General features: G+C 35.9%; 1 protein-coding gene across 1 annotated transcript in view; it reads right to left on the bottom strand.

Annotated features, from left to right (window-relative positions):
* The window catches only part of LOC128177998 (hemicentin-2-like), a 31,701-nt gene that overhangs the window by 14,813 nt on the left and 2,861 nt on the right, over window positions 1-14,027 (bottom strand). The gene's annotated exons all lie outside the window — the stretch shown is intronic.

The raw sequence follows: 14,027 nt of genomic DNA, 5'->3' as shown, positions 1-14,027 counted from the left end.
AAAAATAACCAATAAATGGACAATTATTTAACCGTAAGGCAAAAACTACGATTCCTCTTTAATAGCGGTGATTTGAACAAATTAAATATTGACCAAGAACTTGCTTTCAACAAAAGTCAACAGATTAAAGCATTTCCGAATCTGATAATATTTTCATTTATCGTTGAAAGATGTTAAAGGGCTATCTCTTAGCCAGCAAAGAAGATTTCAACATTTGTTTTTTTTAGAAGGAAAGTCATAAAAGTTGTCATCGATTTTGGAGTCGGAGTCGGTAATCGGGATCGGAATTTAATTATTCATTAGTCTAAGTTGTTAATTGTCGAGTCGGCGACTGTGGGAAAGAATGGCCCACCTTAAGCCGATGTAGCACGATTCTCGGACAGACATGTCAGTTCATTGACATAGTAACATAAATATATTTTTTCCCCTTACTAACCGTTTCAAGGATGATCGACTTGTAACCAGAGATTATCCCAGATTTAAGGCCCTGTCATCTGTGCTTTAGATGGGGGTATTCATTAATTATCGATCCCCCAGAAAAGGGACCATGTATTCTCTGAATATCGAGAAGAGGGGGTCAACCTCCTTTATATAAAAGTCAGCCATGCCTTTAGAAAGTTTGAAGAATTCATGAAATCTTTCAAAATTTTGAATAAGATTGGTTATTTGGAATTTCTTTTGTTTTCAATTCATATCCGTCTATACCCACGGGATTGTTTGGTCTGTCCAAGCGCTGAATTTCTGAATGAGTAGCAACACTCAATAGTAAATGGCTATTGACAGTTGAATGGGACTCGCAGATGAGACTTTTGCAGTTTAACTGCGTACGCCATAAAACAAATAAATTGACTTGTGCAGTTTTTCAACGCGTGATGTGTTCAAAATTTGATGAAAATTGACAGGTTACAAATTAGAGGATGCTTAAAGAGTTGGTTGAATAGAAGAATAGAATAATACTCAGACAGTTGAACATAACAGAAATGCCAGAAGTGCAAGGGTTTGTCATGATGCACGAATTCACTGAACTTCATGGCAGATACATGCAATGTTGCCGACCTGTTAAGAAAGCTTTATCACCGCCAAGATATAGCAATAAAATAAAAAACAAGATCAAACATGATGATGAGTTTAAATCACGAATTATGTTCCAGTAATAGATGATAGCATCGCTTCCAGACACAGCGAAAACACTCCAATTTGAGAAACGTATTAGAGGAGATTTAGACCCACTCCACGGCGTTGTATGGGAGACTGGCAACAGGGATGAAGTTAGCGCTTGTTACAATTTCATAAACATTTATAAATAAGTTTTCTGGATCTGAAATCTTAGAAATATGAACGCGGAAACTCGGAAGCAGAATGAAATCATGCCAAGTGGTATCATAAAACTCGACGCAAGGAGAGGTATTGACGGAGCGATGAGGAATTATACCGAAATCATTCACACAAAAACAGAGTAAATTATAATCTAATAAAGATATTTTTGATTTGGTGTAATAATAAAACCGTCGGCCTCCCTGTGGAGGGGTTTCTAACGCGTTTGCCTCCAGTGGGGTGCCGCATAGTAATCACGCCAAAATGCAGTTACATTTTGAACCACCAGCAAGAACTATTTTTAGAACATCTTTTTTGGCGGACAATTATGTAGGAAAAGAAATGATCAAGGATGAAGCAGAGGAAAAGTACAGTTAAATACGAATAACACTATAATTTTCTTGCTGACTGCGGTGAGGTCAGTCTGGCCTGTCATAAGCGGACACGCTCCGGACATTTTTCTCCAATCCTAGCCAGCTAGAATGACAAAATCGGTCTGGGCAGATGTGACATAAGTAATACGTTGTTTTGACACGGTCTGATCGACAAAGCAAAAATAGCTATAAGGGAAGCATCAAGAAAAGTATCAGGAGTATTTCTGCTTGAGACGATGGGTTTTGATGGTTATGTTCATGTAAACTGTGCAATACATCTGACGGGATTCATAATGTGACTTATTCCTTGAGTTCAAATGCTTCACTTATCAACAACAAAGAAAGGAAAATAGAAATCTCGCAAAAAATAATATTTGCACTTGAGATTAAAATATCTGCGAAAACACCTGTCTGGTTTGAATAACAGGTCATCATATTCACATATCTCATAAAAATCATTTAATTTTGTTATCCTTATTGATTTGCATTATATTTTAACGAACAATATACACATTCATGTATATGAAACAATTTCGGACTTGGGTCTTGCATTCAAAATATACACAGTGGGAATATAAAACACTTTTTAAAAACAGAAATTAGAATTTCATTGAAAATTAATACACATTATAGACTCTAAGAATGAATACGCGGGTCCTCAGTCATTAAATTCCGCTTAATGATAAGCATAGATCGAGAATTTGTAGAAATGCAATTCTCATATGGAACTATCAGTTAAGACTCGAATAAAGATCATTTTATTCGCTGATATTGTCAATTTCATAAGCATTTTATCCCCCCTTCTTATCTTTTTATGAGCGTAGTCCTTCCCAATTGAAATGGTGAATAATGAAATTATAATTGATTTCAAATAGCGAAATATGACGATTTCATGACTCACGTCACACGACCTTTGTAAATGTTAATTGAATACTAAATTACACGGTGGGGAAAACTATTACCACAATGCACAACATTTGTTTTTTATATAAAACATATCTGAGACGTGTAAACATCTTTCCATCGCAATGACTGACTGTCTCAGATAAATTCTCATAATTACTGAGGATAACGAGCAGAATATGACGCCGTAATTAACGGTCACGCCATTGTTAAACCTCGAAGGCTCGGCTGCTGAGAGAGACACAAGAAGCTTCCACATGCCATATCGGGTATTTTGAGTAATAAAGCACATATTGGTGGTGATAAGACCGGAATGGGGGAGCCTGATTACTTTGTTCTGCTGGTGACCCAAATCAGATTGCTTTTCCATGGCTAAAGCTTCTGTCGGATGCAGATTCTGGGTCTTCAATGATCTTCTTAAAATCCTGAATGACTATCGTCAGAGATTCCGCTCCATCAAAATGACAATTAACAAATAATTGACAAATACAATAAAGCGCCAAGTCGTCCTGTTATGCAACTGGGTTTACATATTATTGTCATATCTCGCGAGCCTCAGTCCACGGGATATGTTCCAACTTCTGTCAATTTCTCCATATCCCCTCTTTCAGGATCTGTTCGTAATGATTGATCGAAAACCAATTGCAACTATTGAATCAGGTGACTGTTATGATGCCGCGTAATTCCATGAATGTAACCTCAAATAGGTTCCTGATGATTCACAATTTTGCTCTCCACCAACACGATATTAGTTGGTTAAAGATATTGATAAATTGTTATTATTTGATAAATTAATAATTCATTATTTTTTATTTCAATTTTTGTCAAGAGTAGACTGTTAAGTTAATGTTAAAATTTTCTCTGTGCCATGAAGGCGCATATGCCCAGTGCTTATCCCCGGTTTTCGTGGTGCTAAGCGGATGAGAGTCATTGACTCCCCCCTGGATGGGACACCAGTCCATCGCAAGTTAACCCCCAGCGTAAGCCATTACCCAATATCAGCTGGGTGGACAGAGACAGTGTAGATGAAATACCTTGTCTAAGTGCACAACACACAACATCGATTGACTACAGCGGGGTTTGAACCAGCGGCCTTTCGCTCTCTGGCCTAACGCCCATTACCACTGAGCCATGCGCTCCACTTAAAGGCCGAACATTTTTACCGGGTGGTAAATCTCAGGTGAGGGCGGGGCTTAATTTCTAGAGGTGTGAAAGCCTCCGGGGCCTGCAGTCTACCTGTGGTCGTGAACGCTGCTAATCACTATACACAGGAAGCAAATTAATACACAGGAAATAAATGATTATTCAGAATTGGTCTTAGTTTGAATATGTTATTGTTCTAATGACCATACGAAGCGATTTTATACAGAAATGTTTTGCGTCGTCCGAATTTTCTCTAAGCACACGTGTTTAAAGTACAATTGAAAAAAAAATTCAGTAAATTAATTCTGCTTTAAAAATATAAGTCGGTACATTATGTTTAGCACTTGACATTGTTTAGGAAGGTAATTTTAATAAATATAATTGTAAGAAACCATACGATCAGTTTGAATGTGGATCGAATGTAAAGGCAGCCATTACACGGTGACAATGGAGTTCATTTGCCATGGAGTGACGTTTTCGTGCAACAAGTTCCAGTTGAGTGTATTACCAGTAAATACAGCTTTAGTAGCTCAGAAGAGTAGACAATAGGTAGATTGTACCCGTTTTTAATTTCGTTCCAAATCACCTTATTGTCCTTGACACTGTGTTTATCTTGAGGTGATTGTATACTGACCATCAAACTCAAAATATGATTTAAACTTTAAAATGATTGATGAAGGCCCGTATTGTCAATGATAAAAGGTATGATAAGTTTTTCAACGAATGATCTCTGCTTGCAGAACACTATAGCCTGTCCCAGGTTACCATTTTGTGTTGTTTTGTTGTTTTTCTTATTAAATAAACACACCCGTCAGTAAAAAACAATTTAAATCAATACGATTATGACAAAAACTCTAAGATTTCTTTTTTTTGCGCATTCTTCTTTAATAGAAGTTTATGCACAGGGGCCTGTGTACAAAGCGCAAGTTCATCGGAGAAAAATAACGAGAGGGGACGCCATTTTGGATACCGCCTCGCTTTATTAGCTGTTTTCTTTTTCTTATTGTTAAACTATACGTTCATGTATGCATCGGTTTTGTATAGGCCTACATGATTTCTTCATTCATACATGTAGCTCACCTCTGCAGAAATCATAATTTTAGTACGGTATGTGAGATTTCTGTGAGTTTTATTTTTTGCGGGAGAAGTCATGGATCAAGTTGTCGATATTGATTGTTTACGCGAGAAATAGTCAAAGTTGAAAAACCAAGACTGTTGTAGATTTTAATACATAAACACCTTTAACAGATTTATTTGAGCTACAATCCTTACTAAGTTGTGTTTACAATGTTTACACGTCGATCAATTTGATCGTCATTGCCGACTTCATCGTCGCTTTTTCGGCAATATCATCGTTTTTTATCCGTACTAGTGGCTCAAACATGTGCGACTGAATAATAAGATTCTTTTAATTTAGTCAGCATGTAAAAAACCCAACTTACATGGTGAATGAATGTCAAAATTTAAAGAAGATAATGCTAATCCTACAATTTGTTTACAATCAGCTGTTCGAAGAAGGTCGCATGTGACGTCACTGTACCACGTGACACGCTATCTAATTAACGAGTTTTTAACGATCGGGCCAATATCTAAATTGATATTATGGCTAATTACCGCTTTTATACCGTTAACAAACTGTTAGGAGTAATTATTAGATACACAAGGAAGCCAAAAAATATAAAATGTCGTTTACTTTAGAAACATGCGATATGACCTTTAAGTATACCCGAAAAATTCACAGGAACAAAAATACATATCTTTCGGGGATTTATAACTATAAATATTTAACATCTTTTGTCATTTTGGAAGTCATTCGGAATACCTCGTAAAACCTTTAATTATCATCACTCGAGTACTTTTTATGTCGTTTTCAATGCAAACTTCTGCTTTTGTTTGCGTATCAAAACCTCAAGCGATTGAGGGATGAGTTGGTGGGTGGGTTTAAACAGGGGAAAAAAATGGACAATTTTAATTCTAGTGAATATAAGTACAGTTTTGTTACAGAAGTATTTATGATTATATATCAAACGGTTGATCAAAAAGTGCTGAAAATTGGTTCTTGGACAAAGTATAATGTATTGAAATTCAACTCATGCACCCAGTTTCGCAACAAGACCACTTATTGTATTCTATTACAATAAAACAACTGGATGCCAACAGCCGAGGTATAAAAGTTAATAAGCACAGTTTAAGATAACTTTAACCTATTTATATCAAATCAAAACGTCAGAAGAGAAATGTGTATTGAAATAGTTTACATTATCATTGATTTGCTTGGATCGAATGGAGAATATCCGGATGATGTATAATGCCGAGCGACTTGTTTATTGAAGAATCAATCTAAATACAGTTATTGGGATTAAATAGCCCCCAATATTGTCATGTAAATGACGAGCAGCGCCTGGCGGAGACAGATAATTACGCAGAGATGGGCAAATTCCTCCGCTATAAAATTAAGTCCAATGAAGGGACACCTTTGTCTATAAGGAGCTATAGCGCAGAGTTCTGGAGCACCGGGCATTGCTTCATCCTCATGGCAAAACGAAACACAAAACCTACTTCAGACGCTTAGGACCCGATCACGACCTTTTGGGAGACAATGCATTCTAAGAGACGATTTAACCGTCGACCAATCAGGCATGTTACGGTAGACAACGCGATGTTGAAGAATTTATATAAGTCAATACCATGTCTAAAAAAAGACTAAAAAAATCAGCACCAACACTTGTGTGGTCTTAAACATGATATCATCATTTTAACAGATCATCTCTTGGTTGTTTATTTAGAACACCTAAACAATCGTAAATTTTGACATAGTGTAGCAATGTAAACTTTCAAGTAACTCAAAAAAATCTGAGCCCAGAGGAGATAAATGCAAAGACAAGCCGGATAAATAACAACCTAACCTATTCGACCTTTGACAGGTTTACGCCAAACCACAGAACAATGGGGGAGATGTTTTATTGGTCATCTGATCTAACACAAGGTCCTTTGCAGTTGCTGCAATCCTGGACAATCTAAACAGAAGCACGACTCCGAGGGGGTCATGTTGTTTATGTTGTAAACACAGATGGACGATTTCTCTATACACTCTTCGCTCTGACTGATCTTTTATTAAAAGGGTAAATAACTAAGGAGTCCGGCAGTCAATCCCTCACAACCACAGCTCTACTAGTAAGAGTCGCTCCTTGCTTTCACTGACCCGTGAATTAATGTCAAGATTGCATTTCGCCGGACCCTAGAGACCGCTCCGTCTGTCTGTCAGTACGGATCAGCAAATTCCAGTAGACTTCATCGATGCATCATTATGCCATTACAACGGTGCCGTGTATTTCCTCGCTATACTGAGGTCACTCAAGGTGAATACAAGGCACTTGGGACCCTACGTTATGCAATAAAAGCATTTGTGGCAGAGATTCAAATAGCGTTTTTTATTGTAATTCTGGTCAATATACTAGCGGAGAGCGCATATTTTGGTGATGTAATTGTTGTTCATTAGATAATGAAGACATTGTCGAACTGATAAAATGCAAATAGATCTCGTATATACCAAAAGTGTTGAAAATCAGTTCACTCATTTAATTATACATGTAGTCCGGGGCCATCATCAAAAGAGATAACGAGAGTTGCTAATTTAGGCACAAGATATTTCAAAAGAATGCACACATGCCATGAACAGAACTTTTTCATACATGTATTGTTAATTGGGTTGAACTGCAAAGGTCCCCATACTAAATATCGGAGCCAAAAGAGTTTGCAAATTGAACGCTTCCAGCATCAAAAATAAACTCTATCGATGTGTTTTAGTTCGTTTTTACGATTATGGAACCAACAGCAGTATTTATTTGACAGCTCAGAGTTACAGCATAAAACAGGAGAAATTTGTCAGACTCCATGCCAGACAATTCATCAGTTTGAGACGGATTGTGGCAACTTTAGTATAAAGTGTGTCAGGGACCTTATAACCTGATATTGCATGTCTATATGTAATATGGTCTAGGCCAGTAGCATGCATGGATTTCCCACGAATCGCGTAAATGGTAGAAATACGTGAAACAACTCTTAGGTGGTAATACGTTATTTATTATTCAAGAACCTTTGCTCTGTATCTCCTGCAAAAGATAACTTACGTGTGCATGTCAGTAATGCTAATTTCAAACCAAAATCTAAAACATGAATTGGAAGTGTTCCCGATACCATTCAAGAAAATATTGAGAGAAATGTGTAACGTCATTTAACAAGGGCGCGTGCGTTGTTCAATGATGTCTGGTACCAGGAAACATGGCGCGTTATCATCGCTCAGAAATCGTTGAATTCTTTGCAGGGGTTAGTTTCTTTATTCAATAATGCGGTAGATTCGTTTTTGAGGCGTTTTATTGTGCTTTTATTGCCTGATATTTAGAGAGTAACCTTTGTTTGGTCTGTTTTGTTTCATTAATTGATAGTTTGCAAATCGGCTCCGTCAACCGGATCCAAAATATTGAACCAATGTCTTCATCATGAATTAACGTTGTAGTGGAATGAAATAGTACAAGGTAAAAAAAAAAGGCTTTCGGTTTAAAAAAAAATATATATAACACTTGTATTTTTGATCACATACGTATTCAAGTGTTCAACCATCGACAACAGTAGCTAAATATTTAATAAAGGCCCCTGGAAATAGCGCCCCTATGTTTCAGACCAAGGCAAATGCGTCACCCCCCCCCCCCCCCCCCCCCCCCAAAAAAAAGGAAATGTTTATACTTAATGTTCGTTATTGACTCTTAACATGTATATAAAGTGACAAAGTTTGAAATATTAAATGTGCTGATATTGAAGGATATGCATATCCTTTCTACAGGAGAACGTATACATGTATACTGGAATACTAGAACTTTGTACGATCCAACTAAGAATATCAAATCTCGATTAGCATTTATGCGTATACAAAACGGAAATCAGGTATCTTTCTTGATCTTATAGAATCCTTTGCTTGGTATAATAAAAGAAATTGATGGCGCAATTTGCGCGACAAAGAACTGCTTATTAAGACAATTTATCGGCATGATATTGCATTAAATTTTCATTAAGTTAATTCAATCAGACAGTCGAAACGTTAGCGGCCGGGATTTTATTTCTGTAGGCTTACTACAAAATCTAGAACATACGAAGAAAAGGCAACACCAAGACAGCAATTATAGACATGAAAAAGTGATATAACTTAAAAGGCATATTAAATTGGCGGGAATAAAATATTTTTTCCTTCATATATCATGCAATAAACTTGGTTAGAATAGTCACTGTGCAAATCTACATGTACATGTATGCGCTTAATTCTCTTCTCCAATGAAACAAAAAAAGTGGCAGACGAGACGAGGCAATCGTTATTACACAGAGCTGAACACTCCAGAGAAAACTCAGAAAACCTCCAAGATTAATCTTTATATGTTTTTCTTTGTCAATGAAGACGTTAACGTAATTATTTTGTTCAATTTGCATGACCTATTAGATAACCATGGAAAAGAGAGGAAAAGGCAACAAGATAGACACCAGGGTGAACTACCATTGGGTTAGCGCCCTCTGAGACCCGGGTTCGGCGCTGTTTATCCCATTAATCGAGTTTCCCTGTCCTCTAGGGCCTGACCATATCACTCCTGTCACTAATGCTATTCGGACTGTCCTGTCTCGAGGTGAAGTCGCAGCGGTTGTGTACTATTGCAGTACTTGCACCATTGTTGCGCTCTATCTTTAGTTTCTGTGTGGGAAGCCTCGTTTTGGTATTTTGCAACCAATTACTGGACCAAGTCACCACACAACCACTTCTAAAATATCATTTCTGATAGATAATTAATTATACTTGCTGTCAGCTGGTCGCTTGCTTGCATTTTTTGTAAACTATATTTTCCAAGTTGAAAATAAAGATAAAACTACTGTTTTTACTTAACAAAAATATTTGAAATTGGTAATGTAAACATATGTCATGATTCATCAAGTGTAAAAAAATGTATTTATGTAAACTTAAACATATTGCTCGAGTTTCTGTTTCACGCGAAACCAGAAAATCACCCAAAGAATTCTCCGTTATATCAAATCAAAAGTTATACACTTTTTATAGAATGTATTTGATGCCGAATTTCTCACACCTGAGAAAACATCATGTTCCCACATTTTCGGCCAAATTGCAGCGTCTTTTTGCAGAGAAAGATATGATCGCTTTCTGGGACTTGATTCTGGGTTTCATTTTTTCTCTTCTCACCTCAAACCTTTGCGCTTGACTTGAACCTTTCATGAGCTGATAAGCTCTTTGTAGATACACTGTATGAATAACTGACATCGTATAAGAGGATGCATCATGATCAAGTCGTGTCTGCAATGACGCTTTTTAGTACTTAAAAAATAACAAGTAACCATCCAAACCTTTACCCAAATGTCAAACAACTTTTTTTTCTCTCACAAAAATAAATTTAGCAGTTATATTGACTTCCAGGCAAATAGTCAGATGTTTTTGCCTCTTCTGTAAGAGGCAACGTACGAGAAATAGGTACTTATCCGATGAACTTCTCGCTTCTTGATCAATATTATTATGTCAAACGGTCTTGACAGACTTTCTTTTAAAAGTCGACAGGCAATAATCATTACGGAATTCTTTAGAAATTTAGGCGGGGTTCAACAGAAAACGTAATGAGTTCATCCATGTTCTTTCTGCTTTTTATCGAAGCTGAGAGTCTCATAATTTTCAAACGTACGTAGACAAACACTTTACAAAGACATTTTTTCAGAAACTTTTGGCATAAAGAATGATGATTAAAGAAAAGTTTATTTCATTGTGCAATAAAATGTTTGCTTTAAGCAAATTACTTCGCATACATATGTTTGTATCTGCTTTTATGTGGGTAATTTCAACAACTATAATGGAGGTTTCCGCCTTGACCTTTATTATAGTTTCATTCAACATCCCCTGCTTATTGGGTCATAGACTACATGTACTTTAACTAATGCTATATACAGGGCAATTTTAATACTATGTACAGGGTAGCTGCAGAACTGTAGCTCTACGGGAAAAAAAATATTGACAGACCATGCTCCAAAATCAAGACTTCCCACAATCTTGAGACATTACATTAGAGCTTTCTCGGACTACAATGATATAGTATATTTAGTAAATTAATGTCGTTTATCGAGGTGCAATAATGACAAAGACACACTTCTGCGGAGAGGGTTCATCTAAGATGAATCACAAGAACCTTTACAGGGAATAATTATTCACGAAATTGGAAAATCGATAAGTTCCTTAAATTTTTCGACAAGTAAACAAATAGCTTTTGAGAAAATATACCTATGCTGGTTTAAAATTGACACTGTGTGATGAAATACTGTAGCTGCGATGTTGGTCCTTTCAGGACATTTAGTACGTTTGAGCATTCAAGTTTGGCAACATGTAGACTCGAGTTACACCTTGTAAATGGGTGTAAATTCACACCAGTACTATGACGTTTTGTATTGTGCATACATTGACTAGGATAAATAAATCGGTATATAAAATGTCAATTGTCTGTACTCTTTTAAATGTACAAACAGTTTTATCTTTAAAGTGGAGATTATTCCTGCTGCCCAATTATCTGTTTAGACATTTATATTCTAGATTAAGTAGTGTATATATATATATCTCTCAGATAATCCGCGACTCTCAGTGAAAATCAAAGGCCCCGCTTCCTTCAATTATATTAATTGAAAAAAACTTCGCGTCAATTTTTGAAAGATTTTTAAATATTTAATCAAACAAAATCCAACTTTAATTAAAAGTTTTAACGACTGATTCAAATATTTCTTTAATGAAATGGTACATGTATACTAGTTTACAGGATTAGGATCAACAAATATTAATTAAGATTTGAGCTTGATATTAGTTTATAGCAATATAAAAAATCCGTTTATTTCATAATTTAATCCATACAATTGATTCCTGCATGTTTAGATAATACTGTCAATTCCTATAAACGTTCCGTTTCGTGTTTCATCTTGCAACATAAATCAATGATAATCAACAAAAATTATTTACATGAAAAAATAGACAAAAGCTGTGCTGGATATTTCTGTTCTCTTTGTAACATGCTTTTGTTTTGTTTTGGAAAAAAGGAACACACATTTAGATCTTTAGTTAAAATCAAAAAAAAAAAAGAATTGTTATTCTTAAGGAACATGCTTAGGGGCGTTCTCTGGAGTCAGCTTAAGGTCAGCTCCATATCTGTAATGAAATCCCCCCAAAGGTAACATAAAACACCAACATAAGCCCCGTCAGACGGCACAAATACCATCGCACTGGTAATATGATTTCCGGTGCAATTTATTTCCCAGAAAACACGTTCTCTGCTTCAGAGGAGGCATTGTTTTAGAGCCGAAATTACCTTCTTTGATAAAAGATTCGATATCTAACAGAAAAAACCCAGAACTGTTATTACATTGCAAGATCTAGTCAGTTGTTTCAACTTGAATACATTCAGTGAAATTTGTAGAGGTAATTCGCGGCACATCCTCATTGAAGTTATCTGCAAATATTTCGTTTGAATTTCAATTTGCCTCTTTACTTCAATGTTACTCCGCTGTTTGTACTTTAATAATGCATTTGTAAAAATGATGTACTTGGGAGGAGTTTTTCAAGGTCATAAAGAAAAATGGGAGGAATGAAGAGGTTCATTTACTTACCATTAACTTACCATTATAAGGGATACGTATTTTTCTTAGCAAGAAGAACAAATCTCAGTTATTGAATTTTGGGGGGAAATGTGCTCTATCATGACTTTTGCTTGGTATTAAAGCGGACCGAGTTCGTAAAACGCAGTGTCTGTAATCATATTCTATAGTTCGGCGTGTATGTAATATATAAACACATTATGTAATCACATACTGTGCTAGTATTAGTATGTGGTGTGTGCTTTTTCTGTTGGCAATGTAATATTGTATTTTGTAGTCAGTGGTCATATTCTAATCACATGTTGTTATTACACATTGTAGTCCGTGGTGTGTAATCACATATTGTAATCACAAATTGTAGTAAGTGGTGTGTGTATTCACATACTGTTATCACATGTTGTAATTACATATTGTAGAATGTGGTGTGTGTAATCACATATCGTAATCACATGTTGTAATCACATATTGTGGTCCATGGTGTGTGTAATTACATATTGTAATCACATGTTTTAATAACATTTTGTAATCATATATTGTACTCTGTGGTGTGTGTAATCACATATTGTACTCTGTGGTCTGTGCAGTGATACTGTAATATGTCGTGTAAATCCTATCTTAGTATGCGTTCTGTTTTTGTAATAATATTACTCTCTGCTGTTATCAAACTGTAGTACGTATTTTGTGTTAATTACCGTCGGATGTAATTGTGTTGTAGTGTGTGTTAACTGTCGAATTGAAAGTGGGATTTTAATTTATTTCTTCTTTGAAATGCATGCGTTATGCATGTTATCCCACATATACATGTATTGTGCAAGGATCAGTAATCGTCTTCTGGGTACGTGAAATAATGTACACCAAATGCCTGATTACGCTGTGCGCTAGTATATTCCAGCTTTACCATCTTGTTGCATTCGAAAGTAGCACTGACGTAGGTTTACCTTTATTATATCTATATTTAATGATGTATATTATGTATCGTTAATAGAGTTTAATCAACTTTACTATCATCAAAATATTAATGAGCCCGTGGCCAGTTCAACCATGAATGATTTAAGTCTATGAATACCCCAATCTTACCTAGTTATCGTATCTGAGTTCTATCCAGAAACTATGAATAATTTCGTAGAAGAATAAACAATCGAAATGCATCAAAATTGTTGTTTTGTAGAAATCTTTTATTCATTTTTCTCCCTTCTGTCATAAAAAGATAAAACAATAAGATTTTTGTTTACGTTTCTGCTACTTCGATGAAGAACTTTTTCAAATTGATACCGATTTTCCACGATGAAATACCAATTGTCATACAGTTTACATTTTAAAGAGTTTTGGATTGGGTTTTAAGCTTGATAACCAGGCCACGTTGTCTGAGAGAGGCTTGATCTTCTTCGATAAACAATAAAATGATTGGTATTAGGGTCTTGATAAGGTAAAAAGTGCGGTTTTATGTTCCTCAAATTACCCCCGCTCCCTATCGCGCTACCCACTTGTGCAGAATTTTAGTCTGTTCTCAAGTGATCAGCAATCGATGGCTATAGTCCATCAATTCATTGCAAGGACCAGGGAAAGTCAAAAGTAAAGGCTTGCACGCAGTTTTTAGTGAATGTAGACACGGGCACCTGACGT

The sequence above is a fragment of the Crassostrea angulata genome, chromosome 3 (assembly GCF_025612915.1).
Source record: "Crassostrea angulata isolate pt1a10 chromosome 3, ASM2561291v2, whole genome shotgun sequence".
Taxonomy (NCBI): domain Eukaryota; kingdom Metazoa; phylum Mollusca; class Bivalvia; order Ostreida; family Ostreidae; genus Magallana; species Magallana angulata.
The sequence above is the reverse complement of the archived record's forward strand: the minus strand, read 5'-3'. Positions and strand labels throughout refer to the sequence as shown.